The sequence below is a fragment of the Bos indicus genome, chromosome 15 (genome assembly GCF_029378745.1).
Source record: "Bos indicus isolate NIAB-ARS_2022 breed Sahiwal x Tharparkar chromosome 15, NIAB-ARS_B.indTharparkar_mat_pri_1.0, whole genome shotgun sequence".
NCBI lineage: Eukaryota > Metazoa > Chordata > Mammalia > Artiodactyla > Bovidae > Bos > Bos indicus.
Genome location: NC_091774.1, coordinates 46,368,077 through 46,381,468, shown reverse-complemented (window position 1 = coordinate 46,381,468; position 13,392 = coordinate 46,368,077). Strand labels below are relative to the sequence as shown.

Sequence of the window (13,392 nt, the reverse complement as noted above, 5' to 3'; positions counted from 1 at the left end):
TTCAGTAGTCATTGAACCACATTCTCTGTTCTAGCTACTGTTTTAAAAGGTAGTGACTCCAGAGTAAAAGAGATCAAGTTCTTATTTTCAGAAAACTTACATTCTAGTGAAAAGAGAATAAATAAACAAGCAAATAAATAGTATGTTCAGTTCAGTTCAGTTCAGTCACTTAGTCATGTCTGACTCTTTGCGACCCCATGGACTGCAGCATGCCAGGCTTCCCTGTCCTTCACCAACTCCTGGAGCTTGCTCAAACTCATTGTTCCCTGATCAGGGATTGAACCTGGGCCTCCTGCATTGGGAGCCCAGAGTCCCAGGCACGGAACCACTAGGGAAATCCCTAACCTACCTTATTTTATCCTCATCAATGTTATGTGAGTGGATGGTGCTACTGGCGCAAATTCATTCCACCACTCACCTGCTTCTCTCCACGTAGGTCACCCTCTCCACACTCAAGATATAAGCAAGTATAGCTAGAAACTGTTGGATCCTGGACTGAAACTAATGACTGACATTTTAATTTTGCTTACTAGAAAACACCTACAGTTTTATTCTAAAATTAAGGAAAGATGTCTTATTAGAAATACTTCATACCAGCATCTCTTATACCTCCTTTGTGTCTCATGTCAACTCACTGAAATAGCTACTAATATTCTCACATACAACTGGGGAAACAAACTCAGATAGATAGGTAATTTCCTTATTCAAGCATCACACATTTTGTTCGTCTATATGCTTCATGCACTATGTCTGAGATGTGAAGATGAATAAGACAAATCTCCCACGACTGGAAGGAACACAGAGAGGTGGGATGTATGAGGTTTGGGGGATGGGAGAAATGAGGTAGACAAGCAACAGCTACCATTGCAGCAGATTGCTTCAGGAGCATCGTCAGAGTGGAGCAAGTTCCCTGAGACACCAGCACAGACAGGTGTGTGAAGGAACAATGTTGAAACAGGAAACAAATGTTGTGGCCATCCAGCCAGCAGTCATTGCAGTAACCCCCAACCGTGCACCCTGAAAGGATTCAGGACGGAGAAAAGCAGCATACAGGCCCTCAGTCACTGAGGTGCTTATTAAAGGAATTATTTCAATGAGTGTAGACTCTTGGTCTTTTTATACAAAGAAAAGCACAAAATTCACTAACTTGGGATGTCTGGGTTTTTTTGAATTAACAGTAATCTTTTGATGTTTTGACTACATGGTCTCTGTGGAAAAAATTCCTGTATAATTCTGGCTCCATCCTTACCTCTCCAGAGCAGTCTCTTAGAGTTATCTGAGAGGCTGTGTCCTAAGCTTAAGTCCTCAGTTTTAGCCACCAAATAAAACATAACTTCCAACATTTATGTTGTAATTTTTTTTTCTCAGTTAAAAACAGCTAATTCAGGGGAAAAAAGGTCTTTTATGGGAAATAAAAATAACAAGTTTAATTAGCACTGGGAAGATGCTTCTCTCTTTTGTCCTTGAGTGACTTAGGAACTAGAGAAAGAAAGCAGTTGAACAAATACTCTACTGTGCCCTTGTCTCCTCCCGAATTCTTTCCCTTTCCTGTTCTGTTCTGTTCACTTCCTAGCACTCTTCCCTGGCGGCTCAGTGGTAAAGAAACTGCCTGCCAATTCAGGAGACACAGATTCCATCCCTGGGTCTGGAAGATCCCTTGGAGAAGAAAATGGCAACCCATTCCAGTATTCTTGCCTAGGAAATCCCACGGACAGAGGAGCCTGGAGGGCTACAGGCCATGGCGTCCCAAAGGGTCAGACTCAACTCAGTGACTAAACAACTACACGGCATCTCATTCCTAACACACACTCATGAACATGTCTTCCATCTCAGTAATTTTAACACCCAGGAAATGCAATATCAATAAATAAGCAAGCAAGCAGTATTTCTTTAAATCAGTAGAAATTTTCTAAAGACAAAAGCCAATATAGAAGTGAAACCAGTGTTTTACTTTCTGTTTGAAGTATAAAATCAGGTCTTTTACCACAGAGGCGGCTGAAGTCTAAGCTGAAGATTCAGACAGCAAACTACAGACTTAGGGAAGAAATCTACTCTACTTTCTTCTTAATATCATTGGAGCAAACCAAAGACAGGAGCTTGACTTCAAGGAGACAGGAGAGAAATGGGGTACACAGAGAGAAACAACAACATACTGAGACTCTAAAATAGAAACAAAAATTGATGAAAAGAAGCATGGGAAGAACCAGAGACACAAGCAGGTTAAGGTATGCTAAGAACACCAATATGAATCTAACATTCTCATTGCTACAATAAACAGCTCCCAAAATGGGAGAAAGGTAGTACATTATCGAAACAATTAAACAATTTGGCAATTTCTGTTGACAAAAAAAAGTAAATCTAGACTTAAGTAAAAAGAAACTTTATTTGAAAGGATTATTGCAATAAGGGGAAACAGACTATTGTAAATAGAGAAAACAATCCAAACTCTGAACTGCAAGCATCTCAAAGGTCAGGCAGAAAGAAATTTTCTTTTATGGGAAAGGGTCAACAAGAACTTAGCATTGTGGAATGTTTTATTCTTAGGAGGGATCATTAAGGAAGAGTTTTATGCTGCATCAGGAAGTGGGTGGGTCAAAGTTCCAGGGACTGTAGAAAGGAGAGAAGCTTAACTAATGTTTAGTTTCAAGCACTTTTTAATTGGTCAGTGGGGAAAGCATCTCAGATAATGTTTTGTGAGGCAATGAATGGGAATTTAAAGGGTCTGTGTCTGCCTCCATTTTAAGTAAAAAAGGGAGACTTATTTAAGGTGAGTCTTATCTAAGTTATGGTGGTTCTTTGAGGCAAGTTGTTTCTCAGAATACAAAAGTATGAATGGATTTCTTCAACAACCCCTGCTTTCCAGGAATAAAGGATTTAGCAAAAGTTTAACATAGCAACTCTTACATGAATCATAATCAGATCAAATCAGATCAGTCACTCAGTCGTGTCTGACTCTTTGCAACCCCATGAATCACAGCAAGCCAGGCCTCCCTGTCCATCACCAACTCCCGGAGTTCACTCAGACTCACGTCCATGGAGTCAGTGATGCCATCCAACCATCTCATCATCTGTCGTCCCCTTCTCCTCCTGCCCCCAATCCCTCCCAGCATCAGAGTCTTTTCCAATGAGTCAACTCTTCGCATGAGGTGGCCAAATACAGGAGTTTCAGCTTTAGCATCATTCCTTCCAAAGAAATCTCAGGGCTGATCTCCTTCAGAATGGACTGGTTGGATTTCCTTGCAGTCCAAGGGACTCTCAAGAGTCTTCTCCAACACCACAGTTCAAAAGCATCAATTCTTTGGCGCTCAGCCTTCTTCACAGTCCAACTCTCACATCCATACATGACCACAGGCTATGGTTTAGCCTTGACTAGACGGACCTTTGTTGGCAAAGTAATGTCTCTGCTTTTGAATATGCTATCTAGGTTGGTCTTAACTTTCCTTCCAAGGAGTAAGCGTCTTTTAATTTCGTGGCTGCAGTCACCATCTGCAGTGATTTTGGAGCCCAGAAAAATAAAGTCTGACACTGTTTCCACTGTTTCAGCATCTATTTTCCATGAAGTGATGGGACCAGATGCCATGATCTTCATTTTCTGAACGTTGAGCTTTAAGCCAACTTTTTCACTCTCCACTTTCACTTTCATCAAGAGGCTTTTTAGTTCCTCTTCACTTTCTGCCATAAGGGTGGTGTCATCTGCATATCTGAGGTTATTGATATTTCTCCCAGCAATCTTGATTCCAGTTTGTTGTTCCATGTCCAGTTCTAACAGAAGATAACCAGGATTAAAAAAGAGAGGAAACAAATAGAAAACAAAAAATAAAATGGCAAACTTATGCTCTACATATCGATAGCTGCATTAAATGTGAATAGTCTAAATAAACCAATTAAAAGAGATTAGCAGCGGCGGAGGCGAGCGGGAGGCGGGACGATGCGGGGAGAGCGGCGGGCGGGCGGGCGGGCGGGAGGACACGCGGCGCGCACGGCGGAAACCGCAGGTCCCGTGCCGCGCCGCGACTCCCGCGCCCCTGCCGCCCGCGCCCACGGCCGCGCCGCCCGCTGCCCCGCGCTCGCAGCGCCGCGCCCGCGCGCCCTCGGCTGGGCTCCCGAGCCATGCCCGCCGCGCTCCCGCCAAAGTTTGTGGGCTCCCGCTGAAGGGCCGCGGCGCCCCCGCACCCCGCTCCGGCCAGGAGCCTTCATGTAAATGGGTCCAGTCATGCCTCCCAGCAAGAAACCAGAAAGCTCAGGAGTTAGTGTCTCCAGCGGGCTGAGTCAGTGTTACCGGGGAAGCGGTTTCTCCAAGGCCCTGCAGGAAGACGATGACCTCGACTTCCCCTTGCCGGACATCCGACTAGAGGAGCAGGCCATGGAAGATGAGGAGCTGACCAACCTGAACTGGCTGCACGAGAGCAAGAACCTGCTGAAGAGCTTCGGGGACTCGGTCCTGCGCAGCGTCAGCCCGGTCCAGGACCCGGACGACGACCCGCCGCCGTCGCCCGCCCACTCCGACGTGCCCTACGACGCCAGGCAGAACCCCAACTGCAAGCCCCCCTTACTCCTTCAGCTGCCACATATTCATGGCCATCGAGGACTCGCCCACCAAGCGCCTGCCCGTCAAGGATATCTACAACTGGATCTTGCAACACTTTCCGTATTTTGCAAACGCACCTACTGGGTGGAAAAACTCAGTGAGACACAATTTGTCCTTGAATAAGTGTTTTAAGAAAGTGGACAAAGAGAGGAGTCAGAGTATCGGGAAAGGGTCATTGTGGTGCATAGACCCGGAGTATAGACAAAGTCTAATTCAGGCTTTGAAAAAGACACCTTATCACCCACACTCAAATGTGTTCAATACAGCTCCCGCCGCTCCTCAGGCATACCAAAGTACATCAGGTCCCCCTCTCTGGCCAGGCAGAACCTTCTTCAAGAGGAACGGAGCCCTCCTGCAATATCCTGACATTGACGCTGCCACTGCCATGATGCTTTTGAACACTCCCCCTGAGATACAAGCAGATTTTCCTCCAGGAGTGATACAGAACGGAACGTGGGTTCTGAGCCGAGGCCTGTTCCCCGGGGTCCGGCCGCTGCCAGTCACGCCCATTGGGATGACAGCGGCTGTGAGGAACGGCCTCCCCGGCTGCCGCCTGCGGACTGAGAGCAAGCCGGGTGCGACTCCCCGGTGGTCAGCGGGGACCCCAAAGAGGACCACACCTACAGCAGCGCCAAGGCCGCCGCCGCCCGCAGCGCCTCGCCAGCCAGTGAGTGCGCCTCGTCCTCCTCGGCCGACGAGCCCGACGGGGTCGCCGCCAAGGGGGCCCGGAGGGCAGCGAGGGCAGCTGCCCCAGCCGCGAGAGCCACAGCGAGCCGGAGGAGGACGGCCGGCCGCGCGGCCCCCGGGAGGCCCCGGGCGACGGCTGCCCGGCACACAAGAAGCGGCCGCCCGCGGCCAAGACGCGGAAGGTGCCCAGCGACACGCTGCCCCTCAAAAAGAGACGCACGGAGAAGCCCCCCGAGAGCGACGACGAGGAGATGAAGGAGACGGCGGGCTCGCTCCTGCACCTGGCGGGCGTCTGGTCCTGCCTGAACAACATCACCAATCGGACGGCAAAGGGGCAGAAGGAGCAAAAGGAAACCGCGAAAAATTAACAAAAAGTCACTGATTTGTTTTGAACTTAACGGCCATTTGGTTTCAGCATGTCAGGAGATTTCTAATGATTTGTGGCAATATCAGCAATTTATTATTTTTTTTTCTTTTTCCTTTGGTTTGGTTTTCTTTCTTTTCTTTCCTTTTTTTTTTAAAATTTGCACCCCCCCCCCTGGTTTTGGACCCTTAAGAATTTTATGTTTAAAGGAGATTGAAGCCATAGAACTCATATTGACACTCAGCCGTTTTACTAAAGGTTTTCATTACCTGAAGTCAAAATCGAAAAAGCCAAAATGACCATTGCTTCCTCCAGCTTGTCTCAGAATCCCGCGGCTGAATCCACAGGGACTCAGCGGTAATGCCGTGGGGACACACACCCAGCACTAGAAGGCACGTGTGCAAGGTCACCATCGATCAGGCCCAACCCTTAGGTTTAAGAGGTCAGGGTGTGCACCCAGCTGGGGTCAGTGAGTGAGCCCACGTAAGGCAACTGAGGAGACGGAAGGACCCCTGGTCCCCCTAGGAGCAGACCCAGGCTCGTGGCACTGTGGCATCAGATGATGCCAGGAGAAGCCTTGGCGTGGCTCCACGCATGCAGTGTGAGGTGAGAGCAGGGCGGTCACCAGTCCTCTGTGCTTCTTAACCACGAAGCCCAGTAGCATCTCTGCAGGCGAACACTGGACCGCTCTTGTTCACCGGGTCTCAGTGACTCATGAGAAGAAACTGGGTCAGTTTTTAATGATGTTGCTGATCATTGGATTCTGTTCTGTATTAAATGAAAAGCAGGTTACACAAGCCATAAGCCCGAAGGTTGGTCCTGCTTATATGCACATGTGCACACACATACACACCACACACACGAAAGAGGGGCGGGGGGCGGGGGCGGAACTGATGCAAAAAACAAGCTATGTCTTCTTAACTGCCTAAGTGAAAATCAAGTTCCAAGAAATTACCATAGCTTTTAAGGAAATAATGTTACAAAACTTTTTCTGTCTGTCAAAATCATTTGATCCAAGTGAAAACAAAAAGCTGCGGACCTGCCATTAGTATTGTGGTGTATTTTTAAAAGATGAAAGGCACATTGATGGACAAACTAAAGTAAAACATGGCAAAAAAAGAAAAACGAAACTCCTCTACTGCCCTCAAAATGGAGTTTGCAATTAACGTCAGTCAATATTCATCTTTGCAAAAATCAAAATGATTTCCACATTCAGCCGTGTAGCCAGAAGAAATTTCTGATCCACAATGCATGGAATACCTTTGAAAAAAGAAAAAGAAAAAAAAAAAAAAATCACAAAAACACAAACTTTTTTTTACTCAAAAATAACGAAGTTCTTGTAAGGTAAATAATGTATTTAGCATGAAGCATGAATTATTTTATATAAATATAGAAAATAGAGAAAAGAAAAAAAATAAAAGAGATTAGCAATGTGAGTTAAAACAACAGCAAGAACTATATTGTTTACAAGAAACTCATCCCAACATAACAGCAGAATTAATTTGAAAATAGAAAAGATGAAAAAAATAAATTATGTAAGAATTAAATGTTTTTAAAGTAGGAATGTCTATATTAAAATAATGTAAAAAGCAGAGACATTACTTTGCCGAGAAAGGTCCATCTAGTCAAAGCTATGGCTTTTCCAGTAGTCATGTATGGATGTGAGAGTTGGACTATAAAGAAAGCTGAGTGCCGAAGAACTGATGCTTTTGAACTGTGGTGTTGGAGAAGGCTCTTGAGAGTCCCTTGGCCCGACAGGAGATCCAACCAGTCTCTCCTAAAGGAAATCAGTTCTGAATATTCATTGGAAGGACTGATGCTGAAGCTGAAGCTCCAATACTTTGGCCACCAGATGCAAAGAACTGACTCATTGGAAAAGACCCTTTTGTTGGGAAAGATTGAAGGCAGGAGGAGAAGAGGGATGACAGAGGATGAGATGGTTGGATGGCATCACTGACTCAATGGACATGAATTTGAACAAGTTCTGGGAACTGGTGATGGACAAGGAAGCCCAGCGTGCTGCAGTCCATGGGGTTGCAAAGAGTCAGACGCAACTAAGTGACTGAACTACTGAAACTTGAATTTATAATAAAATTTACTATGCAACAAAGAAATTATATAAGAACTAAAGGCCAACCAAGAAGATAACAGCAATTCTAAATGTGTATGCTCAAAACAGAGCATCATTATAGAAAAAGTAGTAGAGTTGAAAGGACCAGTAGACAAATATACAATTTAGGTTGGAAATTTTCAATGGTTCTCTCTTAACTGGAAGATAGTATATGAAATAACTAGATAGAAAATCATCAATAATATAGAATAACTCTACAATAAAATGGAATAATTTAACCAACAATATCTTATAGACATTTATAGAAGACCAAACAACAGTAGAATACATTAAGCTTTTAGGCACCAATAGAACATTTAGATAGACCATATCCCGTGTCATAAAGCAATCTTTAAAACATTTATAATAATTCAAGTCATACAGTACAAAATGGAATCAAACTAAAAAATCAATGATAGAAAGAAATCAGAAAAATATCAAAACCTTTTGAAATTAAACAGCACATTTTGCAATTACTCATGGATCAGAGGGCTCCCTTGATGGCGCTAGTGGTAAAGAACCCACCTGCCAATGCAGGAGACATAAAGAGACCCAGGCTTGATCCCTGCGTCAGGAAGATCCCCTGGAGAAGGGCATGACAACCCACTCCAGTATTCTTGCATGGAGAATCCCATGAATAGAAGAGCCTGGCTGGCTACAGTCCATAGGGTTGCAGAGAGTTGGACATGACTGAAGCAACTTAGCATGCACAGCATGAATGCAGAGGACATCTCAGAGAAAATTTAAAAATATATAGAATAAAACTGAAAACAGAATGTATATAAATTTGTAAGATATAACTAAAGCAGTTCTCAGAGGGAAATTCAAAGCACTAAATGCTCATAAAGAAAAGAAAAAATATCTAAAATAATTTATCTAACTTCCTTTCTTAAGAAACTAGAAAAAGAAAAGTAAATGGTGGCTCAGACAGTAAAGTGTCTGCCTACAATGCGGAAGACCCGGGTTCAATCCCTGGGTCAGGAAGATCCCCTGGAGAAGGAAATGGCAACCCACTCCAGTTCTCTTGCCCGGAAAATCCCATGGACGGAGGAGCCTGGTAGGCTACAGTCCATGGGGTCGCAAAGAATCCGACATGACTGAGCAACTTCACTTCACTTCACTTCACTTCAAAATAAACTTAAGCCAAGCACAAGGAGGGAAAAAATAAAATAAGAGCAAAAAACAATGGCATGTAAAAGACTGAACAATAGAAAATTACATTAATAAAACAAAATTTGGCTCTTTGAAAAATCAATAAAATTGATAAAATTTAACAAGATTGACAAGGATAGAAAACAGAAGACACAAATCACTAATATCAGGAATGAAATAGGATATCACAATAGATCTTGTAGCACAGAAAAGGCTTTATTGTCATGAATTTGACAACTTAGAAGAAATGGACCAATTCTTCCAAAATTAAGAACTACTAAAGCTCTAAAAAGATGAACTAGAAAACCTGAATAGTCTAATAAGTTTTAAATGAATTTATAAAGCAAAATATGACAAATAAGAACCATTCAGTGAAGAATTAACAACAATTTCACAAACTGTCTTTAGAAAATAGAAGATGAAGGAATACTTCTCATTTTATGAAGTTAATATTACCCTGATAAAACCAGAAACATACACATAAAAAGGAAACTCCATACCAATATCTTCTATTAGCTTAGAAGCAAAAAAAAAAAACTCCACAAAGTTTTAGCAAATCAAATCCAATAATGCATATAAAAGAGTAATATACCATAATGTAATCTGCCATATGAATAAGTCAATAAAGAAAAATTATATAATCTTATCAGTTGATACACAAAAAGCATTTGACAAATTAAATCCTCATTCATTAAAAAAAAATCAATATTGTAAAAAAAGAGGGGAAGTCCTCAAACTTATAAAAAGCATCTACAAAAAAATCTACAGCTAACCTCATGACCAGTGGTAAAAAACTGATTATATTCCTTCCAACATCAGAAACAAGATCAGGATGTTCACTCCAACCATTTTTATTCAACTTTTACTAGAAGTTCTAGCCACTGGAATAAGGCAAAACAAAAAAGAAGAAAGAAAAAACATATTAACTATAAAGGAAAAGTAAAACTGTGTCTATTGTAGATAGACATGTGTAGATAACATGATTATCTACACAAGAAATCTGAAAGAATCTACAAAAAGAAAATCCTCTTAGAATAAATGAGTTCAGTACAGTTATAGGAAATCATCAAGTAGAAATTAATTTTACTTCTATATATGTATAAGAAACAAGTATAATCTGAAATCTAAAATAAAATGTCATTCGCAATTGTCCCAAAGGAAAACAAAATACATATTAATCTAACAAACCATGGCAAAGATATGTCTGATGAAAATTTTAAAATGCTAATGAGAGGGCTTCTTTGGTGGCTTAGTGGTAAAGAATCTGCCTGCCAATGAGGAAGACACAGGTTCAATACCTGGTCAGGGAAGATCCCACAAACCACAGAGCAACTAAGACTGTGTGCTACAACTCCTGAGCCTGTGCTCTGGAGCCCGGGAGCCACAGCTGCTGAGCCCGTGTGCCACAACTACTGAAGGCCCTGTACCCTAGAGGCCATGCCCCGCAGTAAGATAAGAGAAGCCACCACAATGAGAAGCCACTGCACTGCAACTAAAGAGCGGCACCCACTCTCCATAACCAGACAAAAGCTGGCACAGCAGTGAAGACCCAGCACAACTGAAAAACAAAAAATGAAATGCTGTGAGAGAAACTCAGCTATCAGCTACCTTCTGATTTCCCGAACTCTCAAAAAGGCCTTTGTAGCCCCTGATCTCCTTCTATAAGTATCTTTACCTCCCAATCCATCTAATCCTAAGAGAAATCAGTGCAACTCCAGCCCTTCATCATCTACATGTTTCATTGACACAGCCAAACCATATTGAAACACCAGAAGAAATACACAATTTTCTCTGTGCCACAATAGCACCTTAACATTTCATGGTTGGCTTAAGAATAGTACTCACACATTACATTATGGTATTTTAGTTACTATTATGTTTTTCTCTGGACTGTAAGCAGCTCAGGAGAAGCACTGTATTTTGTAGTTCTTTTTATCTGTCCCAGTACCTACACTTGGCGTACAGTAGAAGTAGATAATCAATATACTTGACTATAATCACTGAGAAAAATGTTTATTAGAGAAAGGGAATTTCATCACACCATAATCTGTGACAGTTCGAATATTATTGTTTTTCATTTTGTGTGAAAGTTCAAGGGATAGTGATTGATTATATAGGGGAGTATGCATATGACCAAGAATAAGTGAAATTAAGATTTTGAGACACTCTGTTATTCATGCATGTAACCATGGGTATTTTGTTCAATGTCTGCCAGTTTGTAAGCAATATAAATCCAATTAAATTCATATTTTCTGACTATTTTTGGTGTATGCTATTATACCACTCCCTATGTTTGACTTGATTCCTATTATCTCAGTTGCAATTACTTATGAAATTTATTTTGTTTAATGTCAGTTTTTCCATTAGATTAAGTTTCACAAATGCTGGAACAAGTCTTTTCTGTTCACAATTTTTTTCCTATGTCTAATAGTAAGTGTTCAATGATTTTAAAAAAAATCATAATCTTTTCACTCTTATCCACATATCAAACAAACCTAGTATCTCTCTCTTTCTCAAAGGTGTGTATTTAAGTAACTAAATTATTGCTCTTACCCACCTTTATCTTTCTACCATCAGGAGTATCAGTTGCTAGATTTCTTCATTATCTCTATAGCCTCTAGGCAAAACTGACTCCATTTTATTCTATTTCTTCTGATTACATTTGTTAATCTAATTTCTTTGGGATACAGAACCTCCAATTTTCAGCATCAACATTTAACAGGTTATATGAGTTCAAGCTATTTTTTTTAAGTGGCTATATAAACAGCCCCAAACTCCACAGGTAATTTGGAGAGCTGCTCCAAATCTGGCTTTCTGAGAATAATTTTGATCATCAACACCTAACCTGAAATACTTTCCTACCTAAATAAAGTCCCAGGACTCATTCTTTGGTGAGTAACATCCTTGTTCTTGTCCTAATATCCTCCATCTCTGTGTTCTTCTTTTGCCTATAAAACACCTTCCATTTTAAATACCTCAAAAGTGGGATCACACAGCATTCATCCTTCTGTGATTGGCTTCTTTCGCTCAGCATAATATCCATGCTGTCACCTCTGGCAGGTTTCCCACATTTTTAAGGCTGAATAATATTCCACTGTATACATATACCATATCTTCTTTACCCATTTATCTATTGATGGACATTTAGGTTGCTTCCATATCTTTGCTACTGCAAATAATGTTGCATGATCCCATATATATATGAAGTAATTAAAATAGACAAACTCATAGAAACAGAGAACAGGATAATGATTTTCAGGGGAAAGGGAAGAGAAAATGGAGAATTACTGTTCAAGTTTAAGATTTAACTTAGGCAAGATGAATAAGTCCTAGAGATCTGCCATTCAACATTGTGCCTGCAGTTCATAATGCTGCATAATATACATAAAAATTTGTTAGAGAGTAGATCTCATGTTTTCTTACCACAATATGAACACACACACACACGCATTCCAGAGATATCTTTATCCATACGCTTCAGGGTGTAAATCCATATACACCCTGGTTGAACCAGACATATAGGAACCAGGGTGGTTCCTATATGTCTCTGGATATTTACAAAGAAATTCTATCACACAAAAAAGCTGTAATCTACTATATATCATATACTTGATATTTTAATAAACATTGGTTCAATTTATACTTTTAGTCTTTGCTCATCATTACCAACAAGGGAACTTTTCCTTCAAATCTTATCTTGTGATCCAGTTTTAGCTTTCTTTCCTAGATTTGTGTCATTTGCCAAATTGGATAGCATGTCATTTTATTGGATTCATATATTCGTAGAAACACCAGGTTGGATAAGATCTAGAAAAATAATATGGTAAGTAATTAGATACTTGAATTTGAAGCAACATCAAATAGTCAATAATGTTTGATAAATCTGCCATATTATAACTATGTTGTTATGAATTCTACACTTCTGCCACCTCTACGTGTAACAGAAGAGACTCAGTTCTTTGATTAAAACAAGTTACTTATCGATTATATATTTCTGCCTTTATCAAACATAATGGATCTGATATAATGGTTAACAACGACATTTTAAAAATAAAAGATTAATTTGGAAAGCATAGTTTTCTAGTAAATTCTTTCTAATTTCAGAAATTATTATTTTTATTAATCCATGTGCTATTTGTTAGGTATTTTCATCATTTTTACACTATACCTTATTGAATCTTTTCTTCCAAACAAAATAAATATGTTATCTATCACATTACATAGTAAAAAGTGCTAAGGTAAAAAATTAAGAAAGGGAAGCAAAAAAAGGTAATATCAAACATGGGTTGGCAATTTTAATGAGATGATTAAAAAGACCTTGCTAAGAAAGCTATATTTGAAGAAAGACCTAAAGCAGTTGAAAGAGGGAGCCTTTTAGTTGTCTAAATAAAGGGCATTCTAGACAAAGTTAATAGCAAGTCTAAAATCCCTTGGGAGAGATGCCAAATGTTTATAGAGGAAGCAATAATTTTAGGGAAGAACCTGATTTCA

General features: G+C 40.8%; 1 pseudogene; it reads left to right on the top strand.

The window, feature by feature from the left end:
• The first annotated feature begins 4,201 nt into the window (after positions 1 to 4,201).
• Positions 4,202 to 5,643, top strand: LOC139187144 (forkhead box protein N3 pseudogene; annotated as a pseudogene).
• The last annotated feature ends 7,749 nt before the right edge of the window (positions 5,644 to 13,392 follow it).